Source organism: Mus pahari, chromosome 14 (genome assembly GCF_900095145.1).
Source record: "Mus pahari chromosome 14, PAHARI_EIJ_v1.1, whole genome shotgun sequence".
Lineage (NCBI taxonomy): Eukaryota > Metazoa > Chordata > Mammalia > Rodentia > Muridae > Mus > Mus pahari.
The window spans coordinates 20,578,024-20,589,666 of NC_034603.1; positions in this window are offsets into that span (position 1 = coordinate 20,578,024).

The following is an 11,643-nucleotide window of genomic DNA, read 5'->3' on the forward strand; positions in this document are numbered from 1 at the left end:
TGTGTGTGTGTGTGTGTGTGTGTGTGTGTGTGTGTGTAGCCCTGGGTGTGGGTGTGGTAGGCAGAAAGGCCCCTGATCCTGTCATCTTGTCCAGATAAGGATTAGAGAGAGCCAGAGCTATTAACCCCTCTACTTCTCCTGGGCGCCCCAGACCTCATAATGCCCTACAGGAGCAAAACTTGAAAGACAGCTCTCAAATGAGTCTCCCGGCATCTGATCCGACACTGAAGGGGGTCTGCTGGGTTTCCCCCCCCCATTTTTATTAAAGTTCATTAGTTCCAATTATAAACGAGGGGGGTTTGGTGGATTTACCTCACTAAATCTAATTGAACCATTCCCCTCACGCTTCTCCCCAGTGTAAAACATTCTTGCCCTTTGGTGCAGAGAAAGAACAGAGAAAAGACCTTTCTTAATTTGAAAAACCAAAAAAAAACAAACCATATTTACCCTTGAAAGCCATAGAGAATCAATTGAAATTCATACTTAGAATGGAAGTGAAGGAAATTGGCTTGGCCTGCAAGGGATGGAGGAAGGTCTGTGCAGGGAGCTAGCCACCCATGGGTCACCTAAAATCTCACTGGGATGTCACCAGTGCAAGCACAGAGGACTTCTGGGAGGTGGGTGGAGCCCATCTGTTAGTCAGTCTGTTAGGAGCCTGTAGACGACTTTCCCATGGAAGTGGACAGTTCAATGGAAGACTGACAGCCTGGAGCAACCAAGGGTGAGGGCCGAGACTGGCAGATCTCAACCTTTCTTGTCATTCTTTCAACAAGACTCTTGGCCTGGAAAAAGACATTTGTGGCAAGAAGTCCTTGAAAAAGCCTGAGTTTCATAAAGAGCACAAGGTTGGGCGAATGGGCATGCAGGACAGATCATGAGTCAGCAAACCTGGTAGCTCCTTGTGCTTGCTGCTGTGCCCTCAGACAACTACACTTGCTTTAGTCTTTCATCCTGTTAACCCTTTCCTTCCCTCTTCCTTCCTCTCCAATCTTGTCTTTTTCTTTTTGACAGAATCTCATGCTTCCCAGGTTGGCTTTGAACCTCTGACTCTCCAGCCTCTACCTCTCGCTTGCTGAGATTATAGAAGTATATTCTCATGCCTGGTTTATGCGGACCTGGGAATTGAAACCATGGCCTCTTGCATGCTAGATCAGCACTCTACTGAATGGACCATATCACCAACCATTAGCTTGCTCCGTTATGAGTATTCTAAGGCATGTCCATAGAAATCCAAGTTGAGAAGGGTGTGCCCTGGAGGGGGATGAGAGGTGGGTTTGGGGATCAGGCCCTAGGAATCTTGACACTTGCTGTGTGTGTGACAAGGGAATTGGAAGGCTCTCCTGCACTCCATGAACAAGGAGACCCCACTTACCTTGATCTTGGTCTAGGTGCAACTGTGCTCTCGTCTCCCCAGACAAGAGCCAGCATGGCAGGATCAGGACAGGTAAAGCCTAGAAAATTGAATCCTGCCTGGGCTTTGGACTCTTTTTGTTTCCTGCCTTACATTTAGGTCTGAAGAGAGATGAGTACAGGGCCCTAGGAGAGGAGGTAGACTGCTCTAGAGCTTGGTCTGCCACCTGCCTAGTCCTAGCAGATGGATCTCGGGTCCTTTTCTAGAATCTGGCTCCCCACAAACCACCTATTTTGCCCTCCCTGTTAAAGGATAGTGCTGCCCTGTATTGCCTGGCAGGGTGGGACTGGCTAGAGGGTTACAAAATGATGAAGGTGCTGTTTCTAGTGGCTACAAGCTTGCTGGTTAGCAAAGACAATGTTGCTTGTCCAAGCTGGACTGTGCTCCTAGCAGGAGTGATGAAGGTTGTGAAGAGGGAATTTCTGTAACATCCAGAGGGCTTTAGGGGTGAAGAAATCGTTTCTTGGGTCTCAGCAGGATTCACAGGGGAACTTTTGGGAATGAGGGTGTTTTAGTTGAGTCTGGCAGGGAGAAGGGAGGGAAAAACTACTAAGGAACCTGGCCCATGAGACAGGAAGAGGGGAATCTGGGGATGTTACCAATTGAAAGTGGCTTGGTATCCTTGTTTTGTTTCTGTTGCTGTGATAAAATATCCTCACAAAAAAGCAACCCAGAGGAGAAAAGGGTGTATTTTGGATCATAATTCCAGGTTATAATCAGTCATAGTGGGGAAATCAAGGCAGGAACTTCAAACTGCTAGTCCCATCACATCCTCAGTCAGCGGCAGAAAGAAATATAGTGTATACAAGCTCAGCTCCATTTTCCCACTCTTGTACGGTTCAGGACCCCCTGCCTAGAGAATGATGCTGCCCACAGTGGGCTGAGGTCTTATCACATCAATACATTTGATTAAGACACTCTTTCACAGGCTACCTCCATGTAGGCAGATCCTCACTGAGACTTTCTCTTCTAGGTGGCTAAATGGTGAATCGGCTAAAATGTCCTCAGTAGCCTAGGAACTTGGCCAGGAAACTTGGGGGTCCCAGCTCTTAACCCAACTGTTAGATCTGGTTCTCCAAGCAGCCAGAGTCTTCCCAGACAGAGCTCACAATGTCAGTGTCCTGTCTTAGAGGATCAGAAATCTCATGTTAATTACCCGGATCATGCCTAGCCTAGTCTGGGTCCCATCTGAGGAAGCATTGATCCTCTCTTGGTTCCCCTTCTTCTCCATCTTCCACTCAGGGGTCTGAGTGTCAGATGCCAACACCCTAAGAAAGCCTTGGAAATGTATGGTCCTGCAAGCCCAAAGCTTCTTGGGAAACTTGCGATGGGGGGATAGCATGGATGGGGAGCCCGGGCTGGCACTTGCAAGGTGTAATTGTTTTATTAAAGTTTAAAATGTAATAAAATGAGAGCCATGAGGGGAGGTTCCAGCTCTGTGCACTTTATTCTGCTCCCTGCTGATGGAACAAGGTGTGTGTACAGGCAGGCTTCCTGTCCTCTGGATGTCAAAAATAGAAGCCTTGGTGGCAGTTGATGGCTTGTGGGCGCATTACGTGGCAACCTCTGTAATGGGTACAACTAAATGAGGTATTCCCTTTCCTCTCTCTCCCCGACACGTTCTCTTACTTGCACATCCCCTCCTGGTAGTGCAAGAAGTCCCTCCCCTTCCCCTGACTCAGGCCAGGGGATCAAAGACAGCCTGACGACATGAAACATCTCCTTCCTTCTGTGAGCCCTAAGAAGGAAACTTCCACTCTGCCTCATGGGTCTGAGCTTTCCCCAGCCCTGGTCATGTCTGTCTATGGCATTAATAACCGTGCTAGTAAATCTCTACCCAGAAGGACAACCTGCCTCAGTGTCCCCCCTGAACCTCGAGCCTGAAACTCCTATAACGATAGTCTGTTCTAGAGTCTGTGGCTCACCCTGCCTCACCTATACGGCTGTATCTCAATAGCGTGTCCTTGAGCCAGTCAGTGAGGGTGAAGGGTGGCCACCTCAATACTTACACAGCAAAGGAAGGGACTGCAGAGTCCTCCCAGCTGGCCCCCTCCTCACCTGTAGGATGGTGGTCACAGGAGAGCTAGCTGCCTTTCCTGAGTTCTAGCCAGGTAGTGCCTGAGGCTCTCAGCATGGGCCAAGCATTCAGTGAACACAGGTGAGAAGTCACTTTATATTACAGGCTAAATAAATGTTGAGCGTGAAGTCCCTGCCACCAGGGAGCCTGCAAGTGGGGAGGTGAGTGAACGTGGGTTCATGGCTATGTGATACACTTGGAGACACGCCAAGTGCAGAGAGCCTCGGGTAGCCCCAGGGAGGTTGCTAAAAGGAGCACATTTTAAAAATTAGGTCTGTTGACATGGCAATGGGTGGGTCAAAAGCACTTGCTGACAAGCCTGACAGCTTGAGATTGATCTCTCTATCCACATAATGGAAGGTGTGGCGCATGCCTTTAATCCCAGCACTTGGGAGGCAGAGGCAGGTGGATTTCTTAGTTCAAGGCCAGCTTGGTCAACAGAGTGAGTTCCAAGACAGCCAGGGCTATACAGGGAAACCCTGCCTTGAAAAAAACAAAACAAAACAAAACAAAGAACAAACAAACAAAAAAGCAAAAATAGTAAATAGAAGGCCATGACTGTTCCCAGGTACGGTACAGGTTTACTGTAGACATGAGGAAGAGCAGAGGCAGAGGTGGAGGCTCAGGAAGGGTCCAGACTGAACATGTGAGGGAAAGAAGGAGGGGATGGGGAGAGGAGAGAGGGATCGAGAGAAACCTGGAGCAGTAGACAAGAAGCCAAGAGGCCAAAAGGTGACAAAAGGTAACCGGACCAAGTAACCAACATGGCTGAGTTAGATGGGAATCAGAGAAGCTGGGGGAAGGGAAAACTCGACTCAGCCCCTGGGCTGAGAAGTTTAGGGTAGGGAGTTGGGTATGCCAGCCAGAAGGATCCTATCGCCTGTGGGGACTGAGGGATTCTGGGAAACCTTGCAGCCTGAGTCCACTTTGATAAATAAGCACCTTAGTTAGCTCTTTGTCCTGTGTTTGAGAACAGAATTTCTACAAGTTGTCCTCTGACTTCCTCATACCCACCCCCTGTAGGAACACAGTAGGCAAAAACCTAATAAAAATTTGAATAAAGTGTGAGAGATGGCTCAGGGGTTAAGAGCACTGACTACTCTCCCAGAGGTTCTGAGTTCAAATCCCAATAACCACATGGTGGCTCACAACCATCTATAATGAGATCCGATGCCTTCTTCTGGTGTGTCTGAAAACAGCTACATATATAAGTATAAATATAATAAATAAATCTTTTTAAAAAAGTGTGTGGATTTTAGGTTTGTTCTCTCTCTCTCTCTCTCTCTCTCTCTCTCTCTCTCTCTCTCTCTCTCTCTCTCTCCACCCACCCCCCACCTCTGTCTTTTAAAGTGATAACTTCAGTTTCTCTGCAAAAGGGCAGGTTGAAAAATGTAGCACAGAAAAGGTCCATGGAGTTATCTTTATGTTGATGATTAAAGGCTTAGAACAAAAGGCTAGCTAACACTCTAACCAGCCCTAAGTCCAATGATGTGATGACGATGGCGACGATGACGATGATGATGATGATGATGACAACTACTGTGACAATGACCTTGCTGCCGCCGCCGCTGCTGCCAATGGCCAATGCTAACGACGAAAATGAGTCATTACGGGCCGCAGTAGGTGTAACGGGGGCTGAGTGCACATCTCCAGGTTTAATCTCCCGTGTTGTCTGGAAAGAGAACTGGGGAGCATGCGCACTGGCCTTCTCAGTAGGCTGGCTCTGGGATGCCCCCAGCATCATGTTTATTCCAGCTCAGATCCTGGCTTCATCTGAGACAGCCCGGTCCCTCCCAAGCAGCTGGATCTGTACATTTTTTAAAAATCAGAGAAATGATTACAGTTTGTCCCAGATTTCTGGAGCTGAGAGAGTAGTGAGACATTTGCATGAAGGCCTCGGAGGGTCTGGAGTTCTTGCCCGTCATTTATAGCTTTCCTTTTAATCGCTATTTATTTTTAAATAACTATCTAATGTATAATACACACTGAGGCGTTGGAGGCCATCGCCTTCCTTTTTCAGCCGTGTACCTAAAATCCCATTTACAGAGGACAAATAGCTCTTGGGTAAAGAATCTTCAAAGCAGTAGTTAGCGGCTCTGCCGTCGTGGATGGGGCCTATCTGGGGTTGGGGCACTGTGGCGAGATTATTTTAATTCCATTAGAACTCTGGGGTGGGGTGGGGTGGGCTGTCTGTCAGGGAGGCAGTTGCTGTTTTTGCTGGCTTCTCTTCCCTGAGAAGACTGTATAAGTTTCTTGGGGTGTTTGGGGGAGGGGGAGGGGAAACATGGTACCTGTGCGGGTCTGTTTTCACCCCTGGTCCCCAGTAAGGCTGGAGGGCCCTGCCTGTCTTCTCTTTGAACTTCAAAGGCTCGCTCCATCAGCGGGTCTCTCCTGTGGTGACTCAGGAGGGTGTTGGCTGAGTTTGTGTCTGTGGGTATGAATGCCCTGGGCCATGTGGATTTAAGAAGGCAGCTCGAATAGTCGATAAACCAGAACTTACAGACCCAAACTGTGTTTGATTCACTGGCCATACACAGCTGCCAGGTCACACCCCAGTTTGGTGGAATGGTAAATCCTGCCAAGGGGGAGGTAAAGAATGCTTTGGTATGGAGAAGAGGGGCACCCGATTCAGTTAAGGGAGGGGTCCCAATGGAAGATGATGCCTTAGTTTGAACACTGCTGGACGAACAGATGGGGACCTTTCCCCTGCATGGGGCACGGATCTGTCTCATGCAGGCTTGGTACTTCGAGAAGAAATGTTGTGTGGTCTGGACATGGCCAGACCCGAGTCTCAGAAGACTGGCAACTATTTCCAGAGTCCAGCTGGCATGATGAGGTAGTTTGGGACAGGAGCTGGAGAGAGTATGTTTCTTGTCCTCAGACACTTGGACCAGTTGAGGGAGAACACGGAATGGGGAAAATGGCTGTCATATCCCCCAGAGGGCTTGGCTGAGAGGTGCTGCTTGCTGGGAAGGGAAGCAATTAATTATTTTACTAACTGCAACAGCCAAGAAATGTTAGCAAGGAACCCATATCCAGGGTGATGTGGGGACAAGGCTCCCCAAATGGTCTCTCCTACTGAACCCTCCTCTCCCTCTGGGGTCATGGGCAGATGGGCCTTGAGATCAGGTTCTCCTATGTGGGGTACAAGGGCCCAGGGGTTCTTTTTTCTTTGTTGAACATGGATGGGGCTCTTTCCAGGACTTGAAGTCTACATATTCCTGCTGTGGGTGTGGGTATAGGTATGGGTGTGGGTGTGAGGATTGGGGGAAGGGGAGGCTGGGAGGTACCAAGTGCCCGAGGTGTCTTCTTCAGGAACATGAAGGAGCCTGGCTCAGGCTCCGTGGTATCCTTGAGAGTGGCAAAGCTTCTTGACCTTATGGCTGGAGGGGTCTGGGTCTTAGATAGGAGGTTTTCTAGCCTCTCAAGGAGCTGCATCCCTGGAGGCTGGACCAGCTTAGTGCCCATTTAGTGTCCCAAGGAGGAGCCAGGGATGGTAGAGGCTACCTGGTATCCCGAGGGATAGTGGCTTCACGGGAGAAGCAGCTGCTAGGAAGCTTGGGCCCTGGACAAGCACTTCCTGGGTCCTGGTGTGAGCCCCACCCCTACACACACACACACACACACACACACACACACACACACACACGCACACGCACACGCACACACGCACACGCGCGCACACACACACACACACACACACACACTTTCTCCTTCTTCTCATCCTCATTGTCCATGTCCTCCTCTTCCTCTCCCGCTTTGTGCTCCGCTCTGACATCTGTAAAGTGTGAGTAGCTAAGAATTAGCTGTGCCATTCACAGGATACTCCGCGAATGATCTGTCCCCACCCGCTCCGCTGCTCCTGTGATTCTTGGTGTTCCCTTCCCCAACTCTCTCCAGGGTCTCTGGGACCCAGCGAGGGAGTGAGCAAGCAAGCGGCCAGAAGGGAACACCCACCAGGACCCACCTTTCTAGTGACTCAGCTCTGAAATTCGTCACAGAAAAGTCAGAGCAAAAGATGTGAAGAGGAACTGAGTGGGGGCGGGGGGAGCTCGGAATAGCTCCACCGACAGCTTGGGATGGGTGGGCAGCACTAATTTTATCTGCCTGCAGTTCCTCGAGTCACACTGTCAGCAAAGTGCCCTTCCCAGATGGCTCAGGGTAGCTTCGGAGGGGGAGCAGGCTCTTGGTAGGCTCCGAGTGAAATGGAGACCCTTCTGTGTGAGCCCCGGGCTGGGTATGCACTCCCATCCCTGCAAGGCTTGGCATTACTGCTGGGGAGTCCATCTCTGTTTTTGCTGAAGCCTGTAACTAAGTCCTACACTCCCACACTAGTCTTCCTCAGATGGAGGGTCTCATGTTAAACAGACATTGCTATCTCCATCTTGAAGGCAGAAGAAGTGAGGGCCAGTGTTTGACTAATGAGGTGGAACACACACACACACACACACACACACACACACACACACACACACACATATGCTTCTGACACCATGGAGACAAATGCCACCATGCCTTGCCATGGTGGCAGACTGAATCCCTTCAAACACTGAGCTAACAAGAACTTTTTCTTTCAGGTGGTTCTTGTCAGGGATTTGGTGACAGCATTGTCCAAAGGTCCCCACGGTTGGTGGGATTTGTGTCCTTTCTGTCAGCCTAGAAGGGTTTAGAAAGAGTGGGAGATCTTTTGAGCAGAAGCCAAGAGGTCTGAGAAAGCGCACCTGGTGGACTGTGAAAGGTTGTCACTCAGGGGAGAGGCTCCATGGGGACATGTCCCAGCCATGCTGAGCCTCCTCAGTGAGGGACAGCCTCTATGTACCCCTATAACTCTCTCGCACATTCTGTGACTCCCACTGGCTGCTCTCTGTTCTGCCTCTCTCCTGGGCCAGGAGCTAAAACCTGGTAATTTACTGGCAGATCCTCTGCTCTTTTCTGGTGTGGGAAGAGGAAACTGGGATTAGATTTAAGGTCAGGTGCTGACAAGGAACTATGGTAGGATGTGAAGTAAGAGACTGGAGGCAGCGTCCTCTGTGGCTTTGAAGAGGTAGGCTGCCCTGGTGATGAGGGGCCTGAGGGTAGTCCTGGAGCTGAACGGGAACCCCACTAACTGGCAACAAGCAAGGTGGGGCTCAGAGAACTGAATCTGTAAATAGGGTGAGTGAGCTCAGAAGTGGATTCTTTTCCTGTTGAGCTGAGAATACAGCCCAGAACCGCTTTAGTCTGCAGCCTTCAGTGTCTGTGACCTCCAGAGTCTGTGTTCCAGTGTCTGTGACCTCCACTGTCTGTGTTCCAGTGTCTGTGACCTCCACTGTCTGTGTTCCAGTGTCTGTGTTCTAGTGTCTGTGACCTCCAGGGTCTGTGACCTCCAGTGTCTGTGTTCCAGTGTCTGTGACCTCCAGTGTCTGTCTGTGACCTCCAGTGTTTGTGTTCCAGTGTCTGTGACCTCCAGTGTCTATGGTCTCCAGTGTCTGTGGTCTCCAGTGTCTATGCATCAGTGTCTGTGACCTCCAGTGTCTGTGTTCCAGTGTCTATGACCTCCAGTGTCTATAGTCTCCAGTGTCTGTGGCTTCCAGTGTCTGTGGTCTATAGTGTTCTGAAGCAGAGAATCCAGGAAGCTACAGAACTGTGAGATAACTTACATGGGTGACTTCCAACTGCTAACTTTGCAGTCCCTTGTTACTTGCACTAGACATTGACTACTGTGGGGGTCATAGTTATCAGCTTATATGATACTTGGGTGTGTAGCAGCTGTGAACTGCAGGGGCCATGGTCAGGATGTGACTTGCCTTATAGCCATGGTGACTCAGCTCCCTGTGGCCTTGTGGCACACCCCCCCATAGAGCCTCTGAGAGTCACATGACAGCTCACTTTTTTATGTCTAGCACAGCCACGTTTTATTGTTGAATTAGCAGGAATAACAGCAGCATTTTAGTGGCTGATTGGGACCCGTATATTAGCAACTGTATTAATAAGCTCATGGTGACAGGAGACCAGGAGAGTGAGAAAATGAGACACTGTATTTATCCCCAGTGCAAAATCCTTTTTATTATTAAAGACACTGTGTTAACTGAGGATAGATTTAAGGCCTGCTGGTAATTTTATTGAATAATCAGCAGCTCAGGGTCCCCACAGCAGCCTGAGCCTGAAACCCCTCATCTGGGGTTCCTGGAAAAGCCATAGAGCTGTTTGTAGCATTTGCTTGGAATCTCTCCCACAAGCCACCCTCCCTGTTGGCGACTCCTGTGCAAGAGTCAGAGTGAACCCTTGTTCACCTAGAGCAGAGGGGAGGTAAGACCAGTAGGAGTCCCGGGGTGTCTGAAGACAGAACTTGTGGAACCCCCTATTGGAATAGTGTGGTGATGACTTGGGACTCTGTCACAGGTGTGTCTAACCCATAGCCCATGAACTGCATGTGCCAGGGATGGCTGTGAATGCAGCCAACACAGAGTCATTAACTTAGGTGTGTGTGTGTGTGTGTGTTTGTGTGTGTGTGTGTAGCAGAGTGACCCCTGGTGCGATGCTTTCTACCTTAATAGTTTGAGGTAGAATCTCTCTTCAAACCTGGCTAAGTTAGTTGGCTAATGAGCTCCAGAGACTCTCTGACCTCTGTGAGCTGGGGTTAAAGAATCATGCTATCATGCCGGGTCTTTTACATGAATTCTGGGATCCGAACTCAGGTTCTTCTTTTATTTATTTATTTATTTATTTATTTATTTATTTATTTATTTATTTATTTATTTATTGGTTTTTCGAGACAGGTTTCTTTGTGTAGCCCTGGCTGTCCTGGAACTCGCTTTGTAGACCAGGCTGGCCTCGAACTCAGAAATCTGCCTGCCTCTGCCTCCCGAGTGCTGGGATTAAAGGTGTGCACCACCACGCCCAGCTCCGAACTCAGGTTCTTATGCTTATATAGCAAGCACTTTATCTTGGACCCATTATGAGATTTTTTTTTTTTTTTTTTTGGTAACTCTAGTGTGAACTTTGTGGATGGCAATGTGGTGTCACAATGTCAGAAATTTGAACATCCCTACAGGTACTTTGTTTCTCTGAAGGGGCTACATATGTAGAGGGTCCTTATATCCCAACAAAAGCTAGCCTGGACACTTTATCTGTGCTTGGTCTTATCTATGGCTTAGATAACTCTGTACCCAAGGTTCCAATCCTTGGAGAGGAACGGGTGCACCTGGCATTGGCTGGATGAGCCCTGGGGCAAAGGGTACCTGGATAGGAGGGGCCCCTGAGTGGAAGGCCCTTAGATAATGGAGTTTTCATTGGCTTTCTGTAGTAAAGTGTGTTGTCTGTCAAGGGGACAGATCCGAGCAAGCTGTTGGTCTTCTGGACAATTTAGAGGCTGGATTGTGGGACAGGAAGGAAGGGCTGAGGCTATATGTTTGTAGCTCAGAACTAGAATAGTTGCCTGCCATGCACAGGACCCCTAGGTTCCATCTCTTAGCACCATTACAAACAAAACAGGGAAAGAACCTAGAATGGCTGGCAGCCAGTAGTTTGAGCCAGGCCTGCTTCTCCAGACCACTGTGTCTAATTCACATGGTACTAAGGACCAAAAGAGAATGAATGAATATTGCTTCCTGGCAACAAGGAGGACAGTCTTTGACTTGCTCTTTCCACAAGTATTGGGTGCTGTATGTTGGCAGTCGATGTAGGTGCTCAATAAATGCTCATTGAATGCACAGCCTAGGGATCTACGTTTACGGGTGGTGGGTGTGGTGGAGAGAGTTTCTGGCTTTCTTTACAACACTTAATCTCATTCAGCTTCCTGGTGCCAAGCCCTGGAGATGGGACGTAGCCAGGGAGAGATCCATTTTGTTGTGGCAGGGAGCTTGTATCCAAGGGCACAGCTTGCATTTCTTAGCTTCCTGTGGGCACTGGAAGGCCCTCTTTCCCCTCTCTCCCCTCTGCTCTTCCTTTCTCAGGCTTTGTGATTTGAATGAGAATGTCCACCATCACCCCCTAATCCCACTCCCCCCAACACCCTCCCCTCACCCCTGCCCCCCCTCCCCCGCTCACGCATTTGAACACTCAGTCGTCCCTAGTTGGCGATGTTCTGGAGGGTTAGGAGGCTTGTGGTCCCATGCAGGAAGAGGCACAATCGATTTTTTTTTTTGGAGTCCAGTTCCTTACCTCCACCATGGGA